Below are 27343 nucleotides of genomic sequence, written 5' to 3'. Positions count from 1 at the left end.
GTAATTTTTCACACCATCTCATCAATCAACTCAGATGGGTGTCCTCTGTCTATGTATACTCTTTTTAAAGGTAAACAGTGTAATCTTATTGAGTCCCTTATGAATTTTTTTTGGTTTATCTTTTCATGCTTCTCTTGAGTCTTGTATTTGAAAGTCAAATTTTCTAGTCAGTTTTGGTCTTTTCATTAGCAAGACTTGAAAGTCCTCCATTTCATTAAATGCGTATCTATTCTCTTGGAGAATTGTTTCACTTTTTTTCTGGGTAGGTGACGTTTGTGTGTAGTTCTAGCTTCTTTGATTTCTGAAATATCATATTTCAAGCCCTCCAGTGTATTTGGATCATTCCTTTCAGACTACTTGAAATATTTTTTTGACCTTGGAGCTCTAGAAATTGGCTATAATATCCTTTAGAATTTTCATTTTGGGATCTTTTTGAGATGGTGATTGGTGGATTTTTTCAGTTGCTAATTTTCCCTTTGGCTTTACAGTATTTGGGAAGTTGAAATATGATCACTAGATTTTTTTTTTAATCATGGCTTTTAAGTATTCCATTTATTCTTAATTTATCTCTCTTTGACCTATTTTTCCAGATCAGTTGTTTATCATAATGAGATATTGTAATGCCAGAGAAACTGAGCAAGATAGAGATTAGAGAACAATTTAATAGTTTATTAAATGGAGAGATTTACCGGGACCAAATGAATCCATGGTTTGGTCCCAGGATTGAATGACACTATTGTCTCAAAGAATCCAGCCCTGAATGTCAGATAGGAAGATTCTTTTATAGGGTTACAAGACCAATGACATAATAGGGGAGGTACCTAGATGGGGATGATATAATGGAGGCAGGCACCTAGGATGACATAATGAAAGGAGGTACTGGAGAGGCTCCTGATATGCTAATGATGTCTAAAATGGATAAAGACCTTTATACTATTAAACATTAATAGGGAATAAGTATAGCCTAAGGTCTAAGATATAAGACCTTTATCTTATCAAACATTAAGAGGGAATGGTTATAAACTGAGACAGAGTAACTAAATAGGACAATTAGGGAAACCAGGTCTGGACATTTTAAGAGAACTGTGGCATAACAATATTTTATATTTTCTTCTTTTTTGTTTTTTGACTTTGTATTATTATTTCTTCATATCTCACAGTCATAACCTCAATTCTATTTTTAAAGAATTATTTTATTCAATGAGATTTTATATCTTTTTTTAACCATTTGTCCAAATTTTCTTTTTAAGGAATTATTTTAATTAGTGTATTTTGAAACATCTTTTTCATTGAACCAATTCTATTTTAATGTGTGATTATAGTATTTTTGTATCTCTTTTATAAAGCTATACATTATCTTTTCACAATTTTCTTTCTTTCCTCTCATTTCTTTATCTAATTTTTCTTCTACCATTTTTCCAAGAATTTTGTTGGGCTCAGTCCAGTTCACATATTTCTCCCTTTGAGGGTTTGCTTATAGATAATTTGATTTCAGTCTCGAGTTCTTGGTGCTTCTAAGTGTTGTGCCACAGTTCTCTTTTATTGTCCTGACTCAGTTTCCCTAATTGTCCTGCCTTGGTTTCCTTAAATTGGTCCTGCCTCAGTTTCTCTAAATTGGTCCTGCCTCAGTTTCCCTAATTGTTCTGCCTCAGTTTCCCTCATTGGTCCTGCCTTGGTTTCCTTAATTGTCCTGCCTTAATCTCCTTAATTGCAGACTCCCCCTCTGGTTCATGAAGACTGATATAACTCAGGGATATTTGCTCTAAGGTTATAAACTGTCAATGTGTAAATTTGGGAACTCCAGACATTGTGTCTGGAGTCCAAAATTTTCTTAACTCTCAGTTTGTTCCTCCCCAACCTGTCAGAGCTGAGTTGATGGTTCCTGCCTGGAGATTCCCACTCACCAGAGTTTGGACTCCACTCCCCTGCCTTTGTTTAGCTACTATGTATAAACATGTCATGGAGAACTTGAATTGGCTCCTGGATGCTGATTGGATGCTGGATCCATTTGATCCCAGTATATCTCTCCCATTTAATAAATTATTAAAAAACTTTCTAATCTCTATCTTGCCTCAGTTTCTCTGGCATTAAATAAGGTGGTACGATTTGGGAAGAGGTGTGGTCACTTGGTACAAACCTATTGTTTAGGAAGGGCCCCAGATTGTTATTGATACTTCTTCTCCAAGCTCCTATTCCCTTGGAACCAAAAATGATACTGTTCCCCAATATCCCTGATCCCTTGTGACCAAAAGCAATAATGTTCCTTAAAACTCCCCCAACTCCTTGACTGAACTCCTCTTTACTTTTGAACTATGATCCAGGAACATAGGCAATGGATTTGCCATGTCTGGTCCTATATCCAATGCTAGCACAGGGGGATCCTATAATCTCTTTCTAATCAGTTGCCTGATCCATTTATCTCTGAATTGAAAACCCCAAAGGTACAGCTGCTTTTTTCACCACTACCTAATCCCGCTATTGGTATTTCATTCACATGGTCTCAGGGCCACCCTTCACCTTTGTTTCACAGATCTCTCTTTCTGACCTCCTAACTTGGCTTGGGTTGGAAGGATGTCTCCTTCTGATTTTTTATAGGCTCTACCACTTTAGAATTTGCTTGGAAGCATTATTTTAAATTCTATTGGCAGAACTTGGCTGAGGGCTTTCTCAGCTCCACCATTTTGACTCTATTTTACAGACAAGAAAATTTAGGTGCAGAGCAATTGAAGATTTGTTTTTGTCTAATCACAAATAAAAGGAATATGTCTTAATAAATAGCCATAGAAAAGATTTACTACTTTCAGCAGAAATATTTTTGAATTACTTGATGAATTAAACTTTTTTGTAAATGATGCCAATATTTAAATTTTAGGTATATATACATTATAATGTATATGTGTGTAATGGGCTGAGGTTTGAGTTGATGCACTGAGGTCCCAAGTACGGGAGGCTAGATAGTAATTGGGCTATATTCTATTAATATACATGATTGGATAAAGAATGGTCCCTGCCCACTCTCCATGCAAGTCCTGATGTGTTGTATAGGAAATGATGATTTTGGTGGGTGGAGGCAGAGAAGGAGACAGGAAGAGAAGCTGGGAGAGATTGGGCCTGGGTTCGAAACTCCGAGCTGCTGGTTGTGTGGCTGCTGGTCGAGCTAGCTTCTTGACTCAGCTGCACACATTGCTATCGCCGATTCTCTTCCACCTCCGATCCTTCTTCACTGAGAATAAAGACTGATGATTTTCTCCTAACCTGAATTCCTGACTCCTGCTAATTTAAAAATACACGATATTCACATTTGGCGCCCAACGTGGGGCAGGAAAAAGGGGCACCCCAACCAGGGACGCTACTCTTGTACCCCAACTGCTAAAGTGACTAAAAAAGTGATTGGCTACTCCTACTTATTATCTGACAAAGGAAAAAAGGGTCAAACAGCAAGCTCCCTTCTCAGGCCAGATGAGGAAGGGGAATGGGCTCAAATCCCGTCTCCTTAAACTCAGGGCCCCATGGGGGTTTTCCCGGGCTAGCTCCTTACTGAGAATATGTACAACTTCTGCCCCTGCTCCGTGATGATGGCTGCGACTATGGTGAGTGAGATCATTCAGGCTATGACAGTGTATTCACAAAGGACAGAATTACAGCAACGCACCCGCCGGGCTCCAGTGGCCGGCAAGTGGACAAACAAAACAAAAGCCATGGAAACCAAAAGGACCGGCCTGTCCTCCTATGGGCCCACCGCCACCTTCTTCAGGCATCTTCATGTACAAGCAGAGGCTGCATGGACGAAGCACTGCTGCCCACAGAATTAATTCTCACAGAATGGTCAACGGGATTCTCGTGGTTGGGGCTGCTGGTTGTAATGTTGGAATAAACGTGATTAGTACTGTCCATGAGCTGCTGCTCAATGAGCTGCACGATAAGCTTGAACGTTGGTCTCTGCAAAGGATCTGCATTCCAGCAGCTTTTCATAATTTCATACATTTCAGGAGGTGCACATTCTGGGCTGAGCATTCGGAAACTTTCCTTAATCATCTTGTAGAACTTGGAATCGACGGGCATTCCAGGATATGGGCTGCTTCCTAGAGAGAAGAGCTCCCAGAGAAATATTCCATATGACCAGACATCACTTTCAAAGGTATAAACACAGTTGAAAATACTTTCAGGTGCCATCCATTTTACAGGTAGCCGGGCATTTCCTTTAACCACATAATTAGAATCATTCTTGATGTCTCTAGCCAAGCCAAAATCACAGATTTTTGTTATTCGACCATGGGTAAGGAGAATATTTCTGGCTGCCAAGTCTCGATGAATACAATTCTTAGAAGCAAGGAAACTCATGCCTTTTGCAACCTGGTAAGAGAAACTCAACAGGTCTTCAATGTCCAAAGCCAATTCATCATCTTCCATGATGGCGGTTGTCACATCTCTCTCTATGTAGGAGCCTACTCTTGTGGATCTCCTTTTGTCAGCTTTTGTCGGGACAACATAAGAAACACCGGGTTTCATGTCCATATATTCATTAGCACCATCACATGAAGGCTCCTTTGACTGAAGAAGGTTCTTATAAAGAGCTGCTTCTTCATGTTTTGAGTAAATAAATGAATCCCGCTTTCTTCTCAAAAAATTCAAAAGATCGCCATAGCAACAATATTCTGTAATGACTAATGTGGGCCCTCCAATAGTGCACGCTCCAAGAAGATTCACTATATTCATGTGGTTACCGAGGTAACTCAGGACCTTCAGTTCAGACATGAGAGCCTCTCGCTCGGTCAAATGGGCACTTGGCTTCAGCATCTTCACAGCCATGATCATTGCCGCATCCGACTTAAACAAGCCATAGGCAGTCGCCTCCACCACCTTCCCAAAAGCTCCTGCGCCAAGTGTTTTCCCAAAACTCAGCCTGTTTCTGGGAAACTCCCATTTGTGATCATAAGGAAGTTGTGTTGGGTCGATGTAAACATAGTTGTTTCCATTTATCTCTTCCACCACTTTCCATTGGACTTCATACATGTGTTTCTGGAAGTACTTGTAGGTCAGAACTATGAGGATGATGCACATCAGTATCGCGGTGACCACAAAGCCAATCAGTAAGGGTGTGAACAGGGTGTGCGAGGTGATTTGTTCTTTAATAGCAAAGTTAAAAAAGGCCGAACTCTTGCCAACATCATTGGAAGCCTTACCCTCAACAGTGCCATTGTTTTTAAATGTACTGGAATCAATGGTGCTTTCAACCACTATTTTTCCAAAGGGTGACAACATGGAAGAATTTATCTTCACATCCAATGGCAGAATGGATGCCGAACACCTCTGAGGCTCAGTTCCTGGACAAAGATACCAATCTATTGTAGGTTCGGGATACCCCGTTGCCACACACTGGAGCAGACCATTCATGAGTCTGTCAGAGGTAAGAATCTCTGGCTTTGTCTTTACATAAACATTAAATGTTACAGAAGCGCTGACATCCTCATTAGACACTGAAAAAGTGTAAGGACCTCCTTCAATTCCCTTTAATCTGTTAAGGTGAAGCTCACTTACATACCTGATAGTACTCAGACTTCCCGGCTTGGTATAATCATCCCATTTGTCACTCACTGTTCCATTCATATATATCCACTGAAGTTGTTCAGGTTTGGGAAATGCTTCATATTCGACCACTAAGTCTATGTTTTCTCCATCATTTATAAAAATTGTGGTATTTGTCTTGGGGAAAATGTTAATGAATCCTTTTTCTACTACTTTTAAGGTTGCTGTGACATTTGCAGGTGCATAAGTATTATTGGCAAAACACATGAAGATTCCAGAATCATTAACTCTTACTGAACCGATTTTCAATATGTGCTGACGCTCATAAGCGTAATCACCAAAATGCCAGCTTTGAGTACTGGTGCTGATCCTGTTATTCTCCGTTATCCACATGGACACCACGGTGCTAGCCACATCTTTAATGGTACACACAATCTCAAAGCTCTCTCCCTCCCTGAGAAGATGGTTCGTTTTGGACAAGCTGACTTCTGGTGGACTCTGAGGGGCTGGTCTCACTTTCAAGGTCAATCTTTCAGACAGCTTCAACTGCCCATGGAGGTAGGCAGAGCACTGGACGCAGATCTTATTATGACTTCTCTTCACATTTTTAATCACGATGCCTTTCTGGATATCAGGAATAAGAATCATGTCTTTGGGAGGTGGCTTTCCGTCACATAATCTCAAGGTAAAATATGACACCTCCGGGTCTGTTACAGTGCACTTGACTACAGCATCATTGCCTTCTTTTCCATAGAGAAGAGGATCCAAAAGGAAGGGAATTTTGGGATCTTTAACAAATACATACATGGAACTGCTCAAGCCTTTCTCATTGGTACATGTATATCTGCCTGTATCTTGGGCCTTCGCATTGGTTGTGACCCATGTTGTCGCATTTTTGCTCGATTCAAGATGGATGACATTCTCAAAAGTCCAGTTTACTGAGAGAGGATCAATACAGGACAACTTAATCTCACTTCCAGAATTCACTGTTAACTGGGATCCAGGTGGAAAGATGGATGGTGGAGAATAACTAGCTGGACTACTAGTAGGTTGAAGATAACCTGTCTGGAGGCTCAGCAGGATCAGGAGGCAGAGAAAATCCCAGGTGCCGCGGGCCCCGCTCATCTTGGAGCTGCTCTGGGGTGGGAGCTCAGCTCTGCGTGTACGCGATCATTCTAGCCCTTACTTATTATCCAGGAGACATAAATATAATATCTGATTCGGCCTATTCAGTAGGTGTGGTACAAAGAATTGCCACAGTCCAAATAAAATTTTCAGCCTCTAATATATATCAGCTCTTTAAGAAACTTCAAGAGCAAGTGAGAAAGCATCCAGGTAAGATCTATATATTACATGTCCATTCTCATAGTGGACTTCCAGGTCCCATATTTGATGGCAATTCAAAGGCAGATAGCCTTCTAACTATGTTGGTCAATACCCCTTTGTTCCAAGAAGCTCAGGCATCTCATTCTAAATATCATCAGGCTGCTCAAGCCTTATGTTTACAATTTGGAATAACAAGAGAGGAAGCTAGGAGCATAGTAAAAGCCTGTACGGCTTGCCTTCCTTTCCATGCTCCTACACTGCCTCCAGGGAAGAACCCTCGTGGTTTGAGACCCAATGAAATCTGGCAAATGGATGTGACCCATTATAAATCTTTTGGTCGTCTGTCTTTCATCCATGTTGTGGTAGACACCTTTTCGGGATTCACTTTTGCAATGCCAGCAGCAAAAGAGACAGCCCGAGTGGTCACTGAATTCCTCATACAAGCATTTGCCATTATGGGGTGTCACAAGCAATAAAAACAGACAATGGTCCTGCTTATACTTCAAAACATTTTGCACACTTTTGTGCACAGTATAAGATTTTACACACCACGGGCATACCTTTTAATCCTCAAGGACAGGCAATAGTGGAGAGGAGAAACAGATATTAAGACGCTCCTCCAAAAACAAAAGAAAGGGGGAGCCACAGGTAACCCTAGAGAACTTCTAAATCTAGCTCTTTATACTATTAACTTCTTGATTTTTGACAAAGATGCACTGGCTCCGGCAGACAGGTTTTATAACCCACCGGAAGGTCAGTGTCCAGTGCGAGCAGCTCCACTATCTTTAGATAATCGCCAGGTGATGTGGAGAGACCCAGAAAGTGGTGAATGGAAAGGACCAGATAGGCTAACTGCTTTGGGGAGAGGGTTTGCTTGTATCTCTAGAGGTGGAGAAGGAATCAGATGGGTGCCAACAAGCCATATTCGCCTTGTCCATCGCAGAGAGACGGAGCAGACCCTTGAAACAAAAGATAAGACCCAAGAAATATCGGGTGGTTCTGTTGCTGATTGTGCTCACCATTGAAAGAGCATGGCAGTTATGGAGATTGATTCATGGACATCAAAGATTGTTGGACTTCAAAACCCTCAGGAATCATTGGATTCTTTGAGCCATAGGACTCGAAAACCCTCAGGAATCATTGGATTCTCTGAGACATAGGATTTGAAAATCTCAGGAATCATTGGATTCTCTGAGACATAGGACTTGAAAACTCTCAGGAATCATTGGATTCTCTGAGAAATGATAAGACTGTCACAGGACTTCAAAATCTGCTGGAATCATTGGATTCCCTAACACATAAAAAGACTTTTGCAGGACTTCAAAAACTCAGGGGGATCATTGGATTCCCTGACACGTGAAACAATGGACAATAGATTGGTTTTGGACTATCTCTTGGCTGCTGAAGAAGGTGTATGTGTGACTGTTGTTTACATACCCTCCTTCTAGGACTTCTGGTGATCTTTTACAACACCATGTTGATTTATATTATTTGCTATTCCGCTACTTGCGTGTACAATTCATGTTTGTTACACCACATCGAGCCTGCACTGACTGAGGGGAGGGTCATCCCTAATAGCCTCTGCGTTATGGCTATGTGCTTGTATAATACCTCCCATGCTGATGGGTTTGTGCATAATAAGACCCTTCAGCCCAGAAACCCGCTAGCAACCCCCATTTCCCTTTGGTGCTTTTCATCTCCCTTCCTGAGATGTCAGGTAGGGCGTGATCATCTCCTTTTTAGTGCTTTCACTGCCTTTCCTGAGAAGTCAGGGAGGCTGTGATCACCTCCTTTTCGGTGCTTTCACCTCCTTCCCTGAGAAGTTAGGGAGGCTGTGATCACCTCCCCTTGGGGGCTCTGACCTCCCTGAGGAGTCAGGGATGGCATGACCACCTGTGTTCTAAAATAAAAGAAAGTGGGAGATGTAATGGGCTGAGGTTTGAGTTGATGCACTGAGGTCCCAAGTACGTGAGGCTAGATAGTAATTGGGCTATACTCTATTAATATACATGATTGGATAAAGAATGGTCCCTGCCCACTCTCCATGCAAGTCCTGATGTGTTGTATAGGAAATGACGATTTTGGTGGGTGGAGGCAGAGAGAGAGACAGGAAGAGAAGCTTGGAGAGATTGGGCCTGGGTTCGAAACTCCGAGCTGCTGGTTGTGTGGCTGCTGGTCGAGCTAGCTTCTTGACTCAGCTGCACACATTGCTATCGCCGATTCTCTTCCACCTCTGATCCTTCTTCACTGAGAATAAAGACTGATGATTTTCCCCTAACCATAATTCCTGACTCCTGCTGATTTAAAAATACACGATCTTCACATATGTGTATATATATAAACACATATTTATGTATAAATATATATATATATATATATATACATATACACACATACACTCACACACACACACACACACACACACACACACACATATATATATAAAACCTGTACACTTTAAAAACACCCAAGACTTTATTAAATACTTACCATATGCCATGTACTTTGCTAAGATTTTTGCAACTTCTAATTCATTTGAGCCTCACAACAAACCAATGATGATGATGATAATAATATGCTATTATTATTCCCATTTTACATTTGAAGAAACTGAAGTACACAGAGGTTGTGAATAGTTCAAAGTCATATAGCTAGTGAATATTGAGACTGGATTTAAGTGACTGATGCAGGTTGAAAATTCCCTGTAACTCAGTAGATGATCTTCAAGAGTTGTGTTAAGATAAAAAAAAAATTATTCCTTATTGGTGAAGAGAATCTATACTTATGTAAGCTGATCCTCAGAATCTATCCTCTTGGGAAATAATTTCGTGAATCAGTAATACATCCACAAATATTTCATAAAAGTCTATTTTCAATCTGGTAGGCTAGGTACTATAGTTACAAATAATCTTCTTAAGTTTAGTTTTAGTTATGTTGCATTTAAAACGTCTTTGGGACATTCAGTTTGAAATATCAAATAGACAGTTGATGATGTTAGCTTCAAATTTGTGGCACTATGCTATAAAATATAGAAATATTATCTCAGAGCCAAAAGTATCTGGATTCAAGTTCAACTTCTGACTTATACAACCTAGGTGATTTTTGGCAAGTTACAATTTCAGTATTTTGGTTGCTAAGATTTTAAAGTGCAGAAAAAGTGCCAACCACCTTTGGGAAAGTGGGTGTTATTATTTTGGGGTTTCTTATAACATTAAAATTATAAGCCCAGTCCATACAATAGTCTAAAAGTACCAGAAATTTTTAAAATGAATTTGTTTTCAATGCTAATCAGCTTTATTTATAACAACAAATAAAACAATAAATAGATAACTGTTTAATCTAGATAGAAAGTCATACAGAAAAATGTTCTTCAACTACCTCAGAACAGTTCTATTTGACATTTCCCATCCAATTTAATAAAATATGTTGTTATTGCAAATCTTTTTGGAAGAATTCAGAAATGACAGTAAATAGATAATAATTATGAAAATATACAACAAAATCCACAAGATCAGACAGAGCCATTATTTCAGGTTTTTCATTATTTAAAATTGATTCCATTTTGCTTGATATGATTGTAAGGGTTTCAGGGGTCTGTCAGTTCAATATACATTAATGGTTCAATATGACAGCCATAGAGTTAATGCTAATCTAATGTACTTTGAGAATTCATGATCTTCAGAATGAATCAGGCAAGAATTCCATTGTATTTTGTCAAAATTAGATGGCATTTTACAGTGTTATATTCAGATCTGGATATAACATTTTTGTAGAGACATTAAAAAAGTGGAACATATCCAAAGAATGACAACATTGATGATGAGGGTACTGGAGATCATGTCACATGATGATCATTTGAAGAAGTTGGGAATTTTTAACTTGGGAAATGAGAGGAATTAAAAGGGAAAACATGAGAGCTAATTGCAAGATTGATGGGTTGTCTTGTTGGGGAGAGACTCACTTAGTTTTGTTTGGATCTAGAGGGAAGAATTAGGGAAAAATTGAAAGGTTTAGAGAATCAAACTTAGAGAAGGAAAATCTGTTTGATAAGTAGAGAGATTTCTAGGTAGAATGAGTTGTTTTAGGAGACCATTGGAACTATTCAAGTGGGAGCTGAATGCATATATTTTGGTGATATTTCAGAGAATCACTGGTTAGTTACTGAGTGCAATAGATGCAAATTGTTCCTTACTTTGTGAGTGAGTTCCATCTCACTACTTAATTTCCTTTTCCCTTTAGGTGAAGCTGCTTTGGGGGAATTTTTTTTAACCTTATAATGCTTTGCCATATTTGAATAAGATTGGTCCAGGTAAATATGATACCAACATTGTAATTTAACAAAGAGTGAAATATAAAGATACCACAGACATGATAATGTAATATTTAACTTTATTGGCTATTTTGCTATTAGAAAAAAATTGTCATTTAGTTGTTTGTGAGTCCATGGACCATAGTGTCCAGGGGTTTTTCTTGGAAAAGATGCTAAAGTCATTTGCCATTTCCTTTTCCAGTGGATTAAGGTAAAGAAATTAAATGACCTGTCCATTAAAGATAGAGGATACTGAAGGTACTGAAGATGTGAGTACTAAAGCTAGTGAAATTTTCCAAGATGATGAGTTTCTGGGTGAAGATGTTTCCTGGGAGTCTGATGATGCTATAAAATGTTCTACAATCTTGTTGTCTATTTTTTGTTCTCCAAGAAGACCATGAACTCGGAGCTAATACCATGACATGCAAATGAACTAGATTTAAGTGAGGGAGGGCTGTGCAAGGTCACCTGCCTCACTTTTCCTTCTAGAGCCATCTGGTTCCAATGACCTGATACAAATCAGGACTATAGATGGCCCCATATAACATATAAACAACATACTTGTTTTATGATGTTCATGCTTATATATATTTTTAAAGCTAAAGTACAAAATAAACTCAATTCCTATCTTTTAAGTCTAAGAAATGTCTAACTATTTTTAGACTCACTTAACAGAATTGATCTTCTGCTATTGGCAACACTGATCCAGTCATATAGTTTGTAGGTCTGATGGCCAGTATTTATACTTTAATCAAGCCTTGAGCAAATTTACACCACCTTCATTTTAGGAATTTGGTCAATAAAATTTGAAAGCCTTCCTTATTTATTTCAACATTAACTCAGAATACAACATATCACAAAATTTCAAAAGTGGGAAGAAGCTGAAAGGTCCTTCAGTTCAAGTCTTTCACCTTCAGAGATGAAGAAACAGGCTTTATTCAGTGATGGATCATGGACTCTTTGCATGATTTGACCAAGTCTATGTAGAAATAATACTGCAAAATTTATATAATATGAGGTATGATACACATTCCCTTCTAAAGATCACATTTCCCAAATAGTATCCCTATATATATATAGGGTAAGTAAAATAGAATGGAATAAATGATTTGATTTTCTAATTAATGATGTTCTCAAAATTTATACTATTGGTAATGATAATAATAGTCAATAGGCATTTATTATACTATGTGCAAGGCATGCTAAGTTAATAGTAATAATAGTAGCTAGTATTTTATATACTTCCTTTAAGATTTGCAAAGTACTTTACAAATATCATCCCATCTTTTCCTTACCACTGTCCTAGAGTAGGTGCTGTTGCTACTCCAGTTTTATAGACAAAGAAAACAAGGGAAATGGAGGCTAAGTAACTTGGCCAGTATCATATAATCAGTAAATTTCTGAGGCAGGGTTCTGAAATTCAGTTCTTCAATAATAACATTAGAATGTTTAAACACTGGAAGACATTTTTATTTGTAAAATCTTAGATATTTCCAAATTGTATTGCCTTCCTTGAGTTAGTTTCAGTATAAGAAAATGATATAATTATTGATTCAATATTAATTAATATTTTTTCTCCTAATTGGATGCGACTTAGAAAATGGTTAACTTCCTAATATTGAACAGTTGAACAGTTGAAGAATGTCATTATGCCATTTTAATGAGATTAAAAAAAATAGATATAGAAGCCCAAGTGATTATGTCTTTTTGTGTCACTCAGCAGGGTACATCAGTATTATGTATTCACTTGTTTTCCATTTAAAACAAAAATAAAACAGTCAACAAATTAATTGTCTCTTTCAAAAAGATTATCTCTGTTCTTCATTGTAATATTTCCCATCTTTATAAAAATGCCAAATCACATTGTATTAACACAATATAATAACTGTTTATAAATAAGGCATATCACTTTTCTAAACTCAAATGAAATGCTGATTTCAATATATCATAAAAGAAAGAAGTGAGAATTGCCCTAGAAACTAATTTTGGCTTAAAACTTGCATATAGAAAAATGCAAGAATGTTAAAATAGGATTATTTTCTTTTTGCCTCAACTATTTTTGTGGTGTCTTATTGATTACAATGAGTCCTTTGCTTCTCATTCAGCAAAAACCTTTATTCCTGTTTGACACCTCAGGGTCATCTTTGACTCCTGCATTTACATCATAGATAATTAGTTAACAAATCTTATTTAACTGCTTCCATACATATTAGATATTATTGTTTGATTAAAGCACCAAGGTTAAGGAAATAAAACATTAGCATAAATGAATAACTACAACCACATTGGGTAAATATATGTTTTTAAAAAGAAAACTAATCTTAAATGACAGAACATGTATAAATAAATATATAAAACGATAGATACCATGGACAATAAAAGTCTGGAGGTTTTGAAATCTAAATGGATTTAGTTGAGTTAAATAATATAAAATCATTTAATGCTAAATAAGAGAGAAGCTGTGTCTATAATGGAAATCAAACCCACCTTGACTTTGAGAATATCCAGATTCAGGATTTGTCTCAGATTTATATTGTCTGTGAGGCCATGATTGAGTCACCTATCCTCTCAGTCACAGTGGCTTTCCAAGGCTACACATTATAGAATAGCTCATGTATAGCAGGGGAGAAAATTTCCAAACATGTACTTTTTTTTTTTTTTTTTACATGATGAAATTACACATGTGACTCAATTTAAGCCAAATGCATCCCTATTCTAAAATAGAAAACTGAAATATGATAACTATTCTCAGTCTTTCAAATTTTTAATATGCTGAGGGAAATTTAACTATTAAAAACAAATTGCATCAGTATTTTGAATTTTAATTCATAAACAATTTGAAGACATTTTGAAGAACTGTATCTTGCCCAACTGATGTATCCATTTGTCCCTATAAATTACATATTGAAATTTGTTTTGCTATTAAGAGCAAGTGATCTAATTAGGTAATTACTGAATAAAGCAATCTTCTGACTATATCTGCATCTTGGAAAATACTGGTATCAAGAAAATATTGTTCCTTCAAAAAGAATCTTTCCTATATATAGTGATCTACCTCAAGGAAATATTGACTAGAACCTTCTAAGAAATACTGAAGGAACAATTCTAAATAATTTTCTCTGAGAATATATTTAATTCAAGACATGGAGACAGCATAAAACCAAAATGATAGTCAATCACTGAGTTATTATGTCCAGACAATGTATAAAGTCATAGAAATCTGGTAATAATAAAAGAAGAAAAAGGAGGAGGAAAAAGAAGAGGCAGAAGAGGAGGATGAGGAGGAGAGCAAACGATTTTTTTTTTCAGAAGAAACTTACATTTTAGTGAGAAAGACAAGTATATGTATGTTCATATATATGCATATATACAATATAAACATGAGGTGAATAATAAGAAGTTTGGGAGAGAGGACACTGCAACTAGAAGGAACAAGAAAGATTTTATAAAGATGGTGATATTTCAACTGTATTTTAAAGGAATAGAGATGCTCTGCTCTGAGGATAAAGATAAGGAGGAAGTATAATCTAGAAGTGACTTGGCTTGGACCATTGGAACAGTAAAGAGAAATGGAGTGTTTTGTATAAGGAAAAAGAAAGTTAGTTTGGTTGGCTCTCATAATGTGAGAGAGAGCAAAATTTAACGAAGATGAAAAGATAGGTTAAAGTCAGATTATACAGAGATTTAAAAACTCAACAGAGGAGTTTGTTTTTGATCCTAAAACATAGCCATTGGAACCACAGGAGTTTTTTGAGGAAATCACATGGTCATATGTGAGCTTAAGTAAAGTGACTCTGACAGCAGTGTGTGGAATGAACTGGTATAGCAAAAAATAGGAAGTCCAATTAAGAGACAATTGGGAATAAAAAGAAAAAGGTCAAATGTGAAATATATAAAGGTAGAATTAGCAAGATTTGGTGACTGATTGGTTTGAGCTAAAACATTTTGTAATACAGTACTCCAGAATCCTACCCTATAACCTTAATCATCCTTTGGAAGGATTGCATATTATCTACACATAACCAATGGAATTTCTTTCTTGGAGGAATTCTGGAAGGAACTGAGCTCTTTACTTAATTAAGTTGCTTAATCAGACATAGAGATCAATTCTGCACAAGAACAAAGTAAGTGAAATATTCTCTCTTGGCAATAAAATATATGCTTTTAAAAGAAATAACCAATTCATATAATGATTAAATAGCTTAAATGAGGTCATATTAATCCATGACAAGCTTCTTTTCTTTAAACAATATAATAAAAAATATTTTTATCTTATAAAGTTTTAGACTTCTCAGTAATCTGACAGTACAGCAAAACTAGAAATCAAGAAAGAGGCAAAAGATACTGACATGTATTCTGAGTTTATCTTTGTGAAACTACAACCTAGATCAAATAATGGGAAGAAACATGAAAAAAAGCTGTGACACTGAGACAATTTGAATTTAATTGAAATCCTATTTCTTCCGTTTAATTTCTTTTTTTTTTAATAATAGATTTTTCTTTTTAAAAATACATGCAAAATAGTTTTCAGCATCCACCCTTGCAAAACTTTGTGTTCCCAATTTCTCTCCATTTCTTTCCTTTCTTCCTTAGACAGCAAGTAATCCAAAATAGGTTAAATATGTGCAATTCTTCTAAACATATTTCCACATTTATTATGCTGTGCAAGAAAAATCAGATCAAAAGGGACCAAAAAAAGAGAAAGAATAAAAAAGCAAGGAAATAATAACTAAAATTTTAAAAGAGATCTAGATGCATATGGATATCTCCATCACAAGTCTATTGGAAATGACCTGAATCACTTTACTGTTGAAAAATACCAAGTCCAGCACAGTTGCTGATCATCAGATAATCTTGTTGTTGCTATGCACAATGTTATATTGGTTCATCTCACTTCAATTAGCATCAGTTCATGCAAGTCTCTCCAGGCCTTTCTGAAGTCAGTCTGCTGATTGTATTTTACAGAACAATAATATTTCATTACATTCAAATGCCATAACTTATTCAGCCATTCCCCAATTTGTGGGCATTACTCAGTTCCCAGTTCCTTGCCACCACAAAAAAAGGGCTGCTACAAACATTTTTACACATGTGAGTTCTTTTCCATTTTTATAATTTCTTTGTGATACAGACCAAATAGAGATACTGCCTGGGCATATTTCCAAATTGTTCTCCAAAATGGTTGGATCAGTTCACTACTCCACCAACAATGTATTAATGTCCCAGTTTTCCACATTCCCTCCAACATTTATCATTATCTTTTCCTGTCATTTTAGGCAATCCGAGAGGTGTGAAGTGGTACTTCAGAATTGTCTTAATTTGCATTTCTTTATTCATTAGGGATTTATAGCATTTTTATATGACTGGAAATGGCTTTAGTTTCTTCATCTGAAAATTGTTCATATTCTTTAACCATTTATCAATTGGAAAATGTCTGCCACTTAATTTCAACATGACATTGGATAAATCTCTTTACTTAAGTGGACCTCAATTTCTTCAACAGCAAGGGTAGATGAGGATTTGGATTATATGATCTTTAAGCTTATCACTAGACTTCAACATATGATTCTAAGACATTAAGATCCTATAATATTTTGTAGTAATAGCTCTAAATTTTATGGCATAGTAATTTCCTAGGAATGATGATGCAAGTATGCACAAGATAGAATTGCAGAGTTGGAAGAGGTCTCATTCAAATTACATCCAAATCCCTTATAGAGTATCCCTAGTAAGGGTTCATTTGTCCCATCTTGTAGAATCTTCTAGTAAAGGGAAGCTCTGTTTTGAATAAGTAAGCTTCACATTTTTCTACTGTATACACAAGGATCTCATGTAACACATTGAAATTTTTTTTGAAATCCGAATATTTTATGTCCATAGCACTTTTCTGATTTACTATCCCAGAAACTCAAAGACAAAAATGATATTGATTGGCACAATTAGTTCTAAGAAGAAAAGAAAAGGGAACAATGGGGAAAAATGACCATGCCATTCATGATGGAGAATAAGCTAAATAGAATGCTTTGGGGAGATTTGGAGAGAACAATTTTCAAAGTGTTCAAAGAAAGTACATATAAGAAGAAATTAAAGTTCTATAGGAAAAGTCAGTTTAAGAAAGATAAGTTTTTTAAAAAATTCTCCTTGTTTATTTATTTTTTTAATTATAGCTTTTTATTTACAAGTTATATGCATGGGTAATTTTACAACATTGACAATTGCCAAACCTTTTGTTCCAATTTTTCCCCTCCTTCCTCCATGCCCCCCAGATGGCAGGTTGACCAATACATGTTAAATATGTCAAAGTATAAATTAAATACAATATAAGTATACATATCCAAACAGTTATTTTTCTGTTCAAAAAGAATTGGACTTTGAAATAGTGTACTATTAGCCTGTGAAGGAAATAAAAAATGTAGGCGGACAAAAATGTAGGGATTGGGAATTCTGTGTAATGGTTCATAGTCATCTCCCAGAGTTCTTTCGCTTGGTGTAACTGGTTCAATTCATTACTGCTCTATTGGAACTGATTTGGTTCATCTCATTGCTGGAGATGGCCATGTCCATCAGAATAGATCATCATATAGTATTGTTGTTGAAGTATATAATGATCTCCTGGTACTGCTCATTTCACTCAGCATCCAGTTCATGTAAGTCTCTCCAGTCCCTTCTGAAATCATGCTGCTGGTCATTTCTTACTGAACAATAATATTCCATAATATTCATATACCACAATGTATTCAGCCATTCTCCAATTGATGGGCATCTACTCAGTTTGCAGTTTCTTTCCCTTCTTTAAGATTTCTTTGGGATATAAGCCCAGTAGTAACACTGCTGGATCAAAGGGTATGCACAGTTTGATAACTTTTTGAGCATAGTTCCAAATTGCTCTTCAGAATGACTGGATGTATTCACAATTCTATTAACAATGTATGAGTGTCCCTATTTTCCCACTTCCCCTCCAACATTCTGCATTAAGACAGACAAGTTTTTAAAAAGGAAATTATAAATGTGTATAGAGAAAATAATTCCAAGGAAGACAAATGATGAACAAAAAAATTGATTAGTTAATCAAAGAAACCATTGTGGATATAGATAAGTCAGTACAGTAAAGTGGAAAGAATATTCAATGTCAAATCCCAGTTTGGTTGCTTTTCCACCTATGCTATTTAGGATAGGTCATTTAACTTCACTGGACCTCAAATTTCTCATCTGAAGATGACTTTCAAAGTTTCTTCCATTTATAAAACTACAATTCAATAGGACTTAGTTTAATATATACTGATTTGCCAAGGGTTTTTTACTCTTTGGAATTAAGAACTTTATACTTAATGTAATTAAGTATATTATGTTACAATTACATTAATTTAATTAATGAGTTTTGCATTGGAAATATAGTCAAAATCAAGATAGTGAACAATCTACAATATCAAGTGTCATCCCAGGGAGCTCAGTGATCAATTTTTGCCATCTTTGTGACTGGCTTAATAGTGACACAGACTCATTCTGAAACTAACATGATAATACACAGGTATTTTTTGTTCTATTCTTATTCAGTAGTACCCACTAGGATACATGTTTTATAGAAGTCAAATCTTAGCAAAAGTATGCTATAAAATAGAATCCTTACCTTTGTATGGCTTATAAGTTGGAATTTAGCTTAAATAGAAGCATTTATGGTTTCTGTTTCTTCTCCCCGACATGTGTCTGTACAGTTTTCCAGACATAGGTGGGAGTGATGTGGTACTTTACTTCCACTCAGGCAGCATGGTATCTGGGGAGCACATGAGAGTTAAAATACACTTTTGAATAAGTAAACTGAGACTGGTTTTATACCTTGGTGTTGGGCGCCAAATGTGAAGATCGTGTATTTTAAGATCAGCACGAGACAGGAATTCAGGAAGAGAAGCTGGGAGAGATTGGGCTGGGTTCGAGACTCCGAGCTGCTGGTTGTGTGGCTGCTGGTCGAGCTAGCTTCTCGACTCAGCTGCACACATTGCTATCGCCGATTCTCTTCCACCACCGATCCTTCTTCACTGAGAATAAAGACTGACGATTTTCCCCTAACCTGAATTCCTGTCTCGTGCTGATCTTAAAATACACGATCTTCACATTTGGCACCCAACGGTGGGAACCAAGGACTGAAGAAGTCTCCGGTGACCAGGAACTTGGGTGAGTATTGTTAATAGACAAATAAGGAACTTATTTTCTTAAAAACTAAACCAGTAATCTTTTTTTTTGGCTAAAATGGGACAAATGCTAGCTAAAGACTCTCCATCCCCGCCCCCAACCCCACCCAAGAGTGGTGCTATGGAAAGCATGATTAAGCTGACAGAAATACAGGGGTTACTTATAACTTGGGAACAGATAGCGAGATTTGTGGGTATATTAAACTGCATCTCCCCTTGGATCGTAGAGGAGGAGCAGATCTCTCGAGATAACTGGTCCTGGGTTGGACAAGAGATGTCCATACATTTCAGAGAATATGGTCCTCATTCAATTTCCATGGAGGCATTTTATTTATACAATGTATTTCAGTTAGCACTAAGAATCCCTAGAAGAAAGAAAAAACCCATGGCTCCTTTCACTCCTCCTCAAATTAGCCATGATATTCAGGAGGAAGACAATGAAGAGATTAATGACCATATCCCCACAGGGCATGGAGACTTAAGTGAGCAAGGGTGTGGTGACCTTTCCCCTCAGGAGGCGGCTTCAGCCCCACCCCAGGAGCAAGTGATTAACTCTCCTCCACCAACTCCACCCTCCGGGATGGAGGAGGAGGAGGCAGTGGGGGCAGTGACAGGACCAATCTTGAGTAGGCTTCAAGAGGGCTTAATGAAGGCCAAAGAAAAGGGTGTGGACATCCGGGAGCTTCAACCACTTATGTTTCCTGTAATTTCCCAGTCTAATGCCTCAGGTCAACAAAGTTGAAGATACATGTGGCTTTCTGAATATAGTGAGCTCTGTAGGATACAAGCCCAACAAAATAGTCAAAATGCTGTTCATGCTGCGATCACCTATGACCTATTACAAGGTATAGGTCCATATGCAGACGTCACAGCACAGGTTAATTATTCAGTAGCAGCATATGAGCAAATTGCAGCTAATGCTATCAAAGCGTGGGATTCGATTCACAATAAAAATGGTAAAGGTGAGGCCTTCACAAAAATAATGCAAGGGCCAGATGAGCCCTTTGCTGACTTTGTGGGACGTTTGCAGACTGCTATCACAAGAACTAATGGGGAAAATCCAACAACAGATGTTTTAATAAGGCAACTTGCTAAGGAAAATGCTAATGAGGTGTGCAGAAGGATTATTCTAGGACTGCGTAAGGATGCTCCTTTAGAGGAGTTCATAAGATGCTGTGCCACAGTGGGCACAAATGCCTTTTATAGCCAGACTATGATGCAGACTTCCCAAGATCCCAACATGGGTAGACAGGGTCCCTTCCAGCAAGGGACTTCTAGAGAGATACTTCAATGCTTTCAGTGTGGTAAAGTAGGGCATCTGAAAGCTCAATGTTGGTATAGAGGCAGAATGAGAAAACAGGGTGGAGAACAAGACCCAGTATCCCATGTCCAAAATGCAACAGAGGCTTCCATTGGGCCTCAGAATGTAGACAGGTTCAGGGAAATGGGATGAAGGGCCCAGCCCCAGGGCCCAGGCAAAAAACACTTGGGGCATGATGGCAGCCAATGGTGCACCCAGAGAGTGCCTAGATGGCCAATACCCCAATATGACCAATCAGCCAGGAAGCCATATGATGGCAGAAAGGGATTACACAATCAATCAGCCAGGAAGCAACCTGATGGAAGAAAGGATTACAATTAGGGAGAATAGAGTTGTATGCAGCTGAGACAACTGAGATACCCCCTGGAGAGGTGAAATCTGTTCCTCTCCAGCCTATGGATCCCTTGCCTCCAGGCACAGTAGGCTTGACCATTTTATCTCCTGAGAGTACGTACAAAACAGTGTCCATCCACATACTGATGTGGGAAACTGGGGAATGTGTAGATAATATCCCAGTCACCAATACAGGCAGACAATGTATGACTTATCACCCAGGAGAAATAGTAGCATCAGGTTTACTCATACAGAATCCTAATAAGCAGCCTGGTGATAGTCACCCAGATTCTGATTCCAGATCACAAAATCCAGCAATTTACTGGACAGCAGCTGTAACAACTGATCGACCTATGCTCACAATCTATATAAATGGCCTTCCATTGGAAGGATTGGTAGACACTGGTGCAGATCGGACGGTCATTAGAGGTGCCAGCTGGCCCAGTCACTGGCCAAAGATTAAAGCAGACACCTACATGTCTGGTGTAGGAGGATCAATAGCAGCTGAGTTAGTGCTGCCCTATGAGATGGACTTTTGAAGGCAAAACAGGAGTTTTACTCCTTTTATAGTTGAAAAAATCCCCATCAATCTGTGGGGAAGAGACGTTTTACAGCAATTAGGGTTAAAAATGAATACTTCGGTTTTTTAAGCAGGGCTGCTGTTGAAGGCCTGCCAACACTTTCACCAATGGAAAACTGATACACCAGTGTGGATAGAGCAGTGGCCCTTAAGTAAAGATAAAATTCAGGCCTTATTAGATATAGTACAGGAACAGCTTGACCAAGGACACTTAAAACCTTCTCTAAGTCCTTGGAATTCCCCATGTTTGTTGTGAAAAGAAATCTGGAAAATGGAGGATGTTAACGGATTTAAGAAAAGTGAATGAACAGATGGAAACTATGGGAACTCTTCAGCCTGGACTTCCATCTCCTACTCAGTTGCCTAGAGAATGGCCTCTTTGGGTCATAGATATTAAGGATTGTTTCTATTCTATCCCTCTGGATAAGGAGGATATGAAAAGATTTGCCTTTTCAGTGCCCAGCGTTAACTTAGCTGAGCCTTATAAAAGATATGAATGGACAGTTTTGCCACAGGGAATGAAAAACAGCCCTACTATGTGTCAAATGTATGTTGCTGCTGCTCTTGCTCCAGTAAGAAAAGCATTCCCAAAAGTTATGCTATTACATTACATGGATGACATTTTGGGATGTGCACCTGAGGAACAAATGTTAGAGGCATGTCTCACAAAGACCATAGAAACACTAAGGAATTACAAATCATACATAGCACCAGAAAAATTCAAAGACATGCTCCTTTTCAATATTTAGGATATGAAGTATACCTAAGGTGCTTACAGTTCAAAAACTCTCCTTAAGAACAGAAAAGCTAAACACATTGAATGATTTTCAGAAATTGATAGGAGATATCCAATGGATGCGACCAGTGTTAGGTTTGACTACCTATCAGTTACAACCGTTATATGACATTTTAAGGCAGACAGTGCTTTAAATTCACCACGCCAGCTTACAAAAGAAGCTCAAGAGGCTTTGAGAGAAGTTGAACTGGCTTTATCCAATGTGGTTGAAAGAGTCACTCAAAACCCTTGGAGATATCAGTTTTTGCCACACAAGAGGCACCCACAGCAGTCCTTCATCAAGGACACAGTGTGATAGAGTGGGTGAACCTCCCGGGACAACCAGATCAAAGCCTTACACCCTACCCAGTGCTTGTGGCTAGAATTTTATTAAAGGCCACTAAGCGAGCAGTACAATTATCTGGGACAAGACCTGATAAGATATACACCTTTTATACCAATACACAAATTAATGTGTGTTGTGAGACCATCCCAGAGTGGCAAATTTTATTAGCCATGGCTCCAAATTTTTTACATGGGTCTCCATTAAAGATAACTAGACTATTACATAATTGGCGATGGACTCTTGAAGAAAAAGTTTGTAAAGTTCCTCTTCAAGGACCAACAATCTTCACGGATGCATCCAAACATAATATTTGTGCTGTGTACTCTCATGATCTAACTATAAAGAGAGTAGTCAGAACTCCTTTTCAGTCCACTCAGCAGAATGAATTGTACGCGATCATTCTAGCTCTTACTTATTATCCAGGAGACACAAATATAATATCTGATTCGGCCTATTCAGTAGGTGTGGTACAAAGAATTGCCACAGCCCAAATAAAATTTGCAGCCTCTAATATATATCAGCTCTTTAAGAAACTTCAAGAGCAAGTGAGAAAGCATCCAGGTAAGATCTATATATTACATGTCCATTCTCATAGTGGACTTCCAGGTCCCATATTTGATGGCAATTCAAAGGCAGATAGCCTTCTAACTATGTTGGTCAATACCCCTTTGTTCCAAGAAGCTCAGGCATCTCATTCTAAATATCATCAGGCTGCTCGAGCTTTACGTTTACAATTTGGAATAACAAGAGAGGAAGCTAGGAGCATAGTAAAAGCCTGTACGGCTTGCCTTCCTTTCCATGCTCCTACACTGCCTCCAGGGAAGAACCCTCGTGGTTTGAGACCCAATGAAATCTGGCAAATGGATGTGACCCATTATAAATCTTTTGGTCGTCTGTCTTTCATCCATGTTGTGGTAGACACCTTTTCGGGATTCACTTTTGCAATGCCAGCAGCAAAAGAGACAGCCCGAGTGGTCACTGAATTCCTCATACAAGCATTTGCCATTATGGGTGTGCCACAAGCAATAAAAACAGACAATGGTCCTGCTTATACTTCAAAACATTTTGCACACTTTTGTGCACAGTATAAGATTTTACACACCACGGGCATACCTTTTAATCCTCAAGGACAGGCAATAGTGGAGAGGAGAAACAGAGATATTAAGACACTCCTCCAAAAACAAAAGAAAGGGGGAGCCACAGGTAACCCTAGAGAACTTCTAAATCTAGCTCTTTATACTATTAACTTCTTGATTTTTGACAAAGATGCACTGGCTCCGGCAGACAGGTTTTATAACCCACCGGAAGGTCAGTGTCCAGTGCGAGCAGCTCCACTATCTTTAGATAATCGCCAGGTGATGTGGAGAGACCCAGAAAGTGGTGAATGGAAAGGACCAGATAGGCTAACTGCTTTGGGGAGAGGGTTTGCTTGTATCTCTACAGGTGGAGAAGGAATCAGATGGGTGCCAACGAGCCATATTCGCCTTGTCCATCGCAGAGAGACAGAGCAGACCCTTGAAACAAAGGAGAAGACCCAAGAAATATCGGGTGGTTCTGTTGCTGATTGTGCTCACCATTGAAAGAGCGTGGCAGTTATGGCGTTTGACTCATGGACATCAAAGATTGTTGGACTTCAAAACCCTCAGGAATCATTGGATTCTCTGAGCCATAGGACTTGAAAACCCTCAGGAATCATTGGATTCTCTGAGACATAGGACTTGAAAACTCTCAGGAATCATTGGATTCTCTGAGAAATGATAAGACTGTTACAACACTTCAAAATCTGCTGGAATCATTGGATTCCCTAACACATAAAAAGACTTTTGCAGGACTTCAAAAACTCAGGGGGATCATTGGATTCCCTGACATGTGAAACAATGGACAATAGATTGGTTTTGGACTATCTCTTGGCTGCTGAAGAAGGTGTATGTGTGACTGTTGTTTACATACCCACCTTCTAGGACTTCTGGTGATCTTTTCCAACACCATGTTGATTTATATTGTTTGCTATTCCGCTACTTGCGTGTACAATTCATGTTTGTTACACCACATCGAGCCTGCACTGACTGAGGGGAGGGTCATCCCTAATAGCCTCTGCGTTATTGCTATGTGCTTGTGTAATACCTCCCATGCTGATGGGTTTGTGCATAATAAGACCCTTCAGCCCAGAAACCCGCTAGCAACCCCCATTTCCCTTTGGTGCTTTTCATCTCCCTTCCTGAGATGTCAGGTAGGGCGTGATCATCTCCTTTTTAGTGCTTTCACCGCCTTTTCTGAGAAGTCAGGGAGGCTGTGATCACCTCCTTTTCGGTGCTTTCACCTCCTTCCCTGAGAAGTTAGGGAGGCTGTGATCACCTCCCCTTGGGGGCTCTGACCTCCCTGAGGAGTCAGGGATGGCATGACCACCTGTGTTCTAAAATAAAAGAAAGCGGGAGATGTAATGGGCTGAGGTTTGAGTTGATGCACTGAGGTCCCAAGTACGTGAGGCTAAATAGTAATTGGGCTATACTCTATTAATATACATGATTGGATAAAGAATGGTCCCTGCCCACTCTCCGTGCAAGTCCTGATGTGTTGTATAGGAAATGACGATTTTGGTGGGTGGAGGCAGAGAGAGAGACAGGAAGAGAAGCTGGGAGAGATTGGGCCTGGGTTCGAGACTCCGAGCTGCTGGTTGTGTGGCTGCTGGTCGAGCTAGCTTCTTGACTCAGCTGCACACATTGCTATCGCCGATTCTCTTCCACCTCCGATCCTTCTTCACTGAGAATAAAGACTGACGATTTTCCCCTAACCTGAATTCCTGTCTCGTGCTGATCTTAAAATACACGATCTTCACACCTTGGCCAATTCTTTCTTTCTTTTTCTTTTTTTTTCTGCTTTACATTTCATTCTTTAACATAGGTGATAAACCTTCAGAGGCAGCCTCATAAGTTCAAAAGGTTGGAACTTCTGGGTTCCTCAGTCAGATAAGACTGCTGAGAGAAGAAACTGTTGCTTCAGAGATGATGTTCAATAGCAGAAGGATAAATCCAATACTTGGTTTGCTTTGCAAGAAGTCATAGATCTGGAGAAATTGTTTGGGCAATGCTACATTGAGCTGAGATGTAAAATGCCAACTAGTTGCCTTATGAACCACTTTATATTTTGATGTTTGAGTCATATTTCTAAGAAGAGTATAATAGGAGTTACACAATTATTACAATTCATTTAAATTTTTTGTAAATTAATGCTTATGAGTCTTTTCTATGTAGCATTAATTTTGTATGTGGAGGGAAAAAAAAATAGCTGCCCTATTGTTGAGCTTTAAATTTTCTATTGAAAACTTTTCTTCTTTTCTTTCCCTTTTGGGGAAGACCCTAGACAAACCAAATTTAAGTTTTGAATAATTTCCCCTAGGAATCTAGAATGAGAAGGGGTGTATGGTATAAAAAATAGGGAATTCAATAAAGACAATAAATTCTTTCTGTAGAGGTTAAGTTTCCCTAAGATTGAACATGGTCTTTACAAGATGCTACATTAGTTATCCTTGATTAGGTAATACTGTAAATATCAATTTTGACCTGGAAATACTGATTTTTAAGAATGGCAATATCTTTACAGTGATTTCTTTTCTCTCTACCTAGGTGTCTTAAATTTCATGGGAGTGGACAGTATGCTGACTGCTAAAACAGACTGGATTCTATGTTTCAATATAGATTACATTTCATGGTATTCCACTACACCTGGCACATTATGGGGTGTGGTGGGTACAGAATCAAGATGATAAAAGTTGTTTTTTAAAATTTTTCAATTTTTTTATTTTTTTTTATTATAATAACTTTTTATTGACAGAACCCATGCCAGGGTAATTTTTTACAACATTATCCTTTGCACTCACTTCTGTTCTGATTTTTCACCTCTCTTCCTCCACCCCCTCCTCTAGATGGCAAGCAGTCCTGTATATGTTAAATATGTCGCAGTATATCCTAAATACAATATATGTGTGCAGAACTGAACAGTTCTCTTGTTGCACAGGGAGAATTGGATTCAGAAGGTAGAAATAACCCAGGAAGAAAAACAAAAATGCAAACAGTTTACATTCATTTCCCAGGGTTCTTTCTTTGGGTGTAGTTGCTTCTGTCCATCATTGATCAATTGAAACTGAGTTAGGTCTCTTTGTCAAAGAAATCCACTTCCATCAGAATACATCTTCTTACAGTATTGTTGTTGAAGTATATAATCTCTTGGTTCTGCTCATTTCACTTAGCATCAGTTCATGTAAGTCTCTTCAAGCCTCTCTGTATGATGATAAAAGTTGTAATGTGGATTTATGTACTGACTAGTACTAAGTTGCAAAGTAGGTTGTATATAGTAAATAAATATCTAGACTTCTCTGAATCTTGTGGTCTTGATTTTTTCTCAATTTAGGAAATGAGTAAGTTGAACTAAATGATCTATTTCCTTTTATCTTTAGAATACTATGAATATATAATTTTACTTCTTGAGAACAACATAGATTTATGGAAAAAACACTGGATATGAAGTCAAGAGACCTGGATTTGTGGTGTGGTTTAGCCACTTAACAGATTTATGACATTGACCAGGTCCCTTAAATAATAATAATTTTACTATTTGTCTCTCGGGGTGATATAGATATAAAAT

General features: G+C 38.0%; 1 pseudogene; it reads right to left on the bottom strand.

The window, feature by feature from the left end:
- Positions 1-3750: 3750 nt before the first annotated feature.
- Positions 3751-6674, bottom strand: LOC100921920 (annotated as a pseudogene).
- Between the last annotated feature and the right edge of the window lie 20669 nt (positions 6675-27343).

Source organism: Sarcophilus harrisii, chromosome 1 (genome assembly GCF_902635505.1).
Source record: "Sarcophilus harrisii chromosome 1, mSarHar1.11, whole genome shotgun sequence".
Lineage (NCBI taxonomy): Eukaryota > Metazoa > Chordata > Mammalia > Dasyuromorphia > Dasyuridae > Sarcophilus > Sarcophilus harrisii.
The sequence above is the reverse complement of the archived record's forward strand: the minus strand, read 5'-3'. Positions and strand labels throughout refer to the sequence as shown.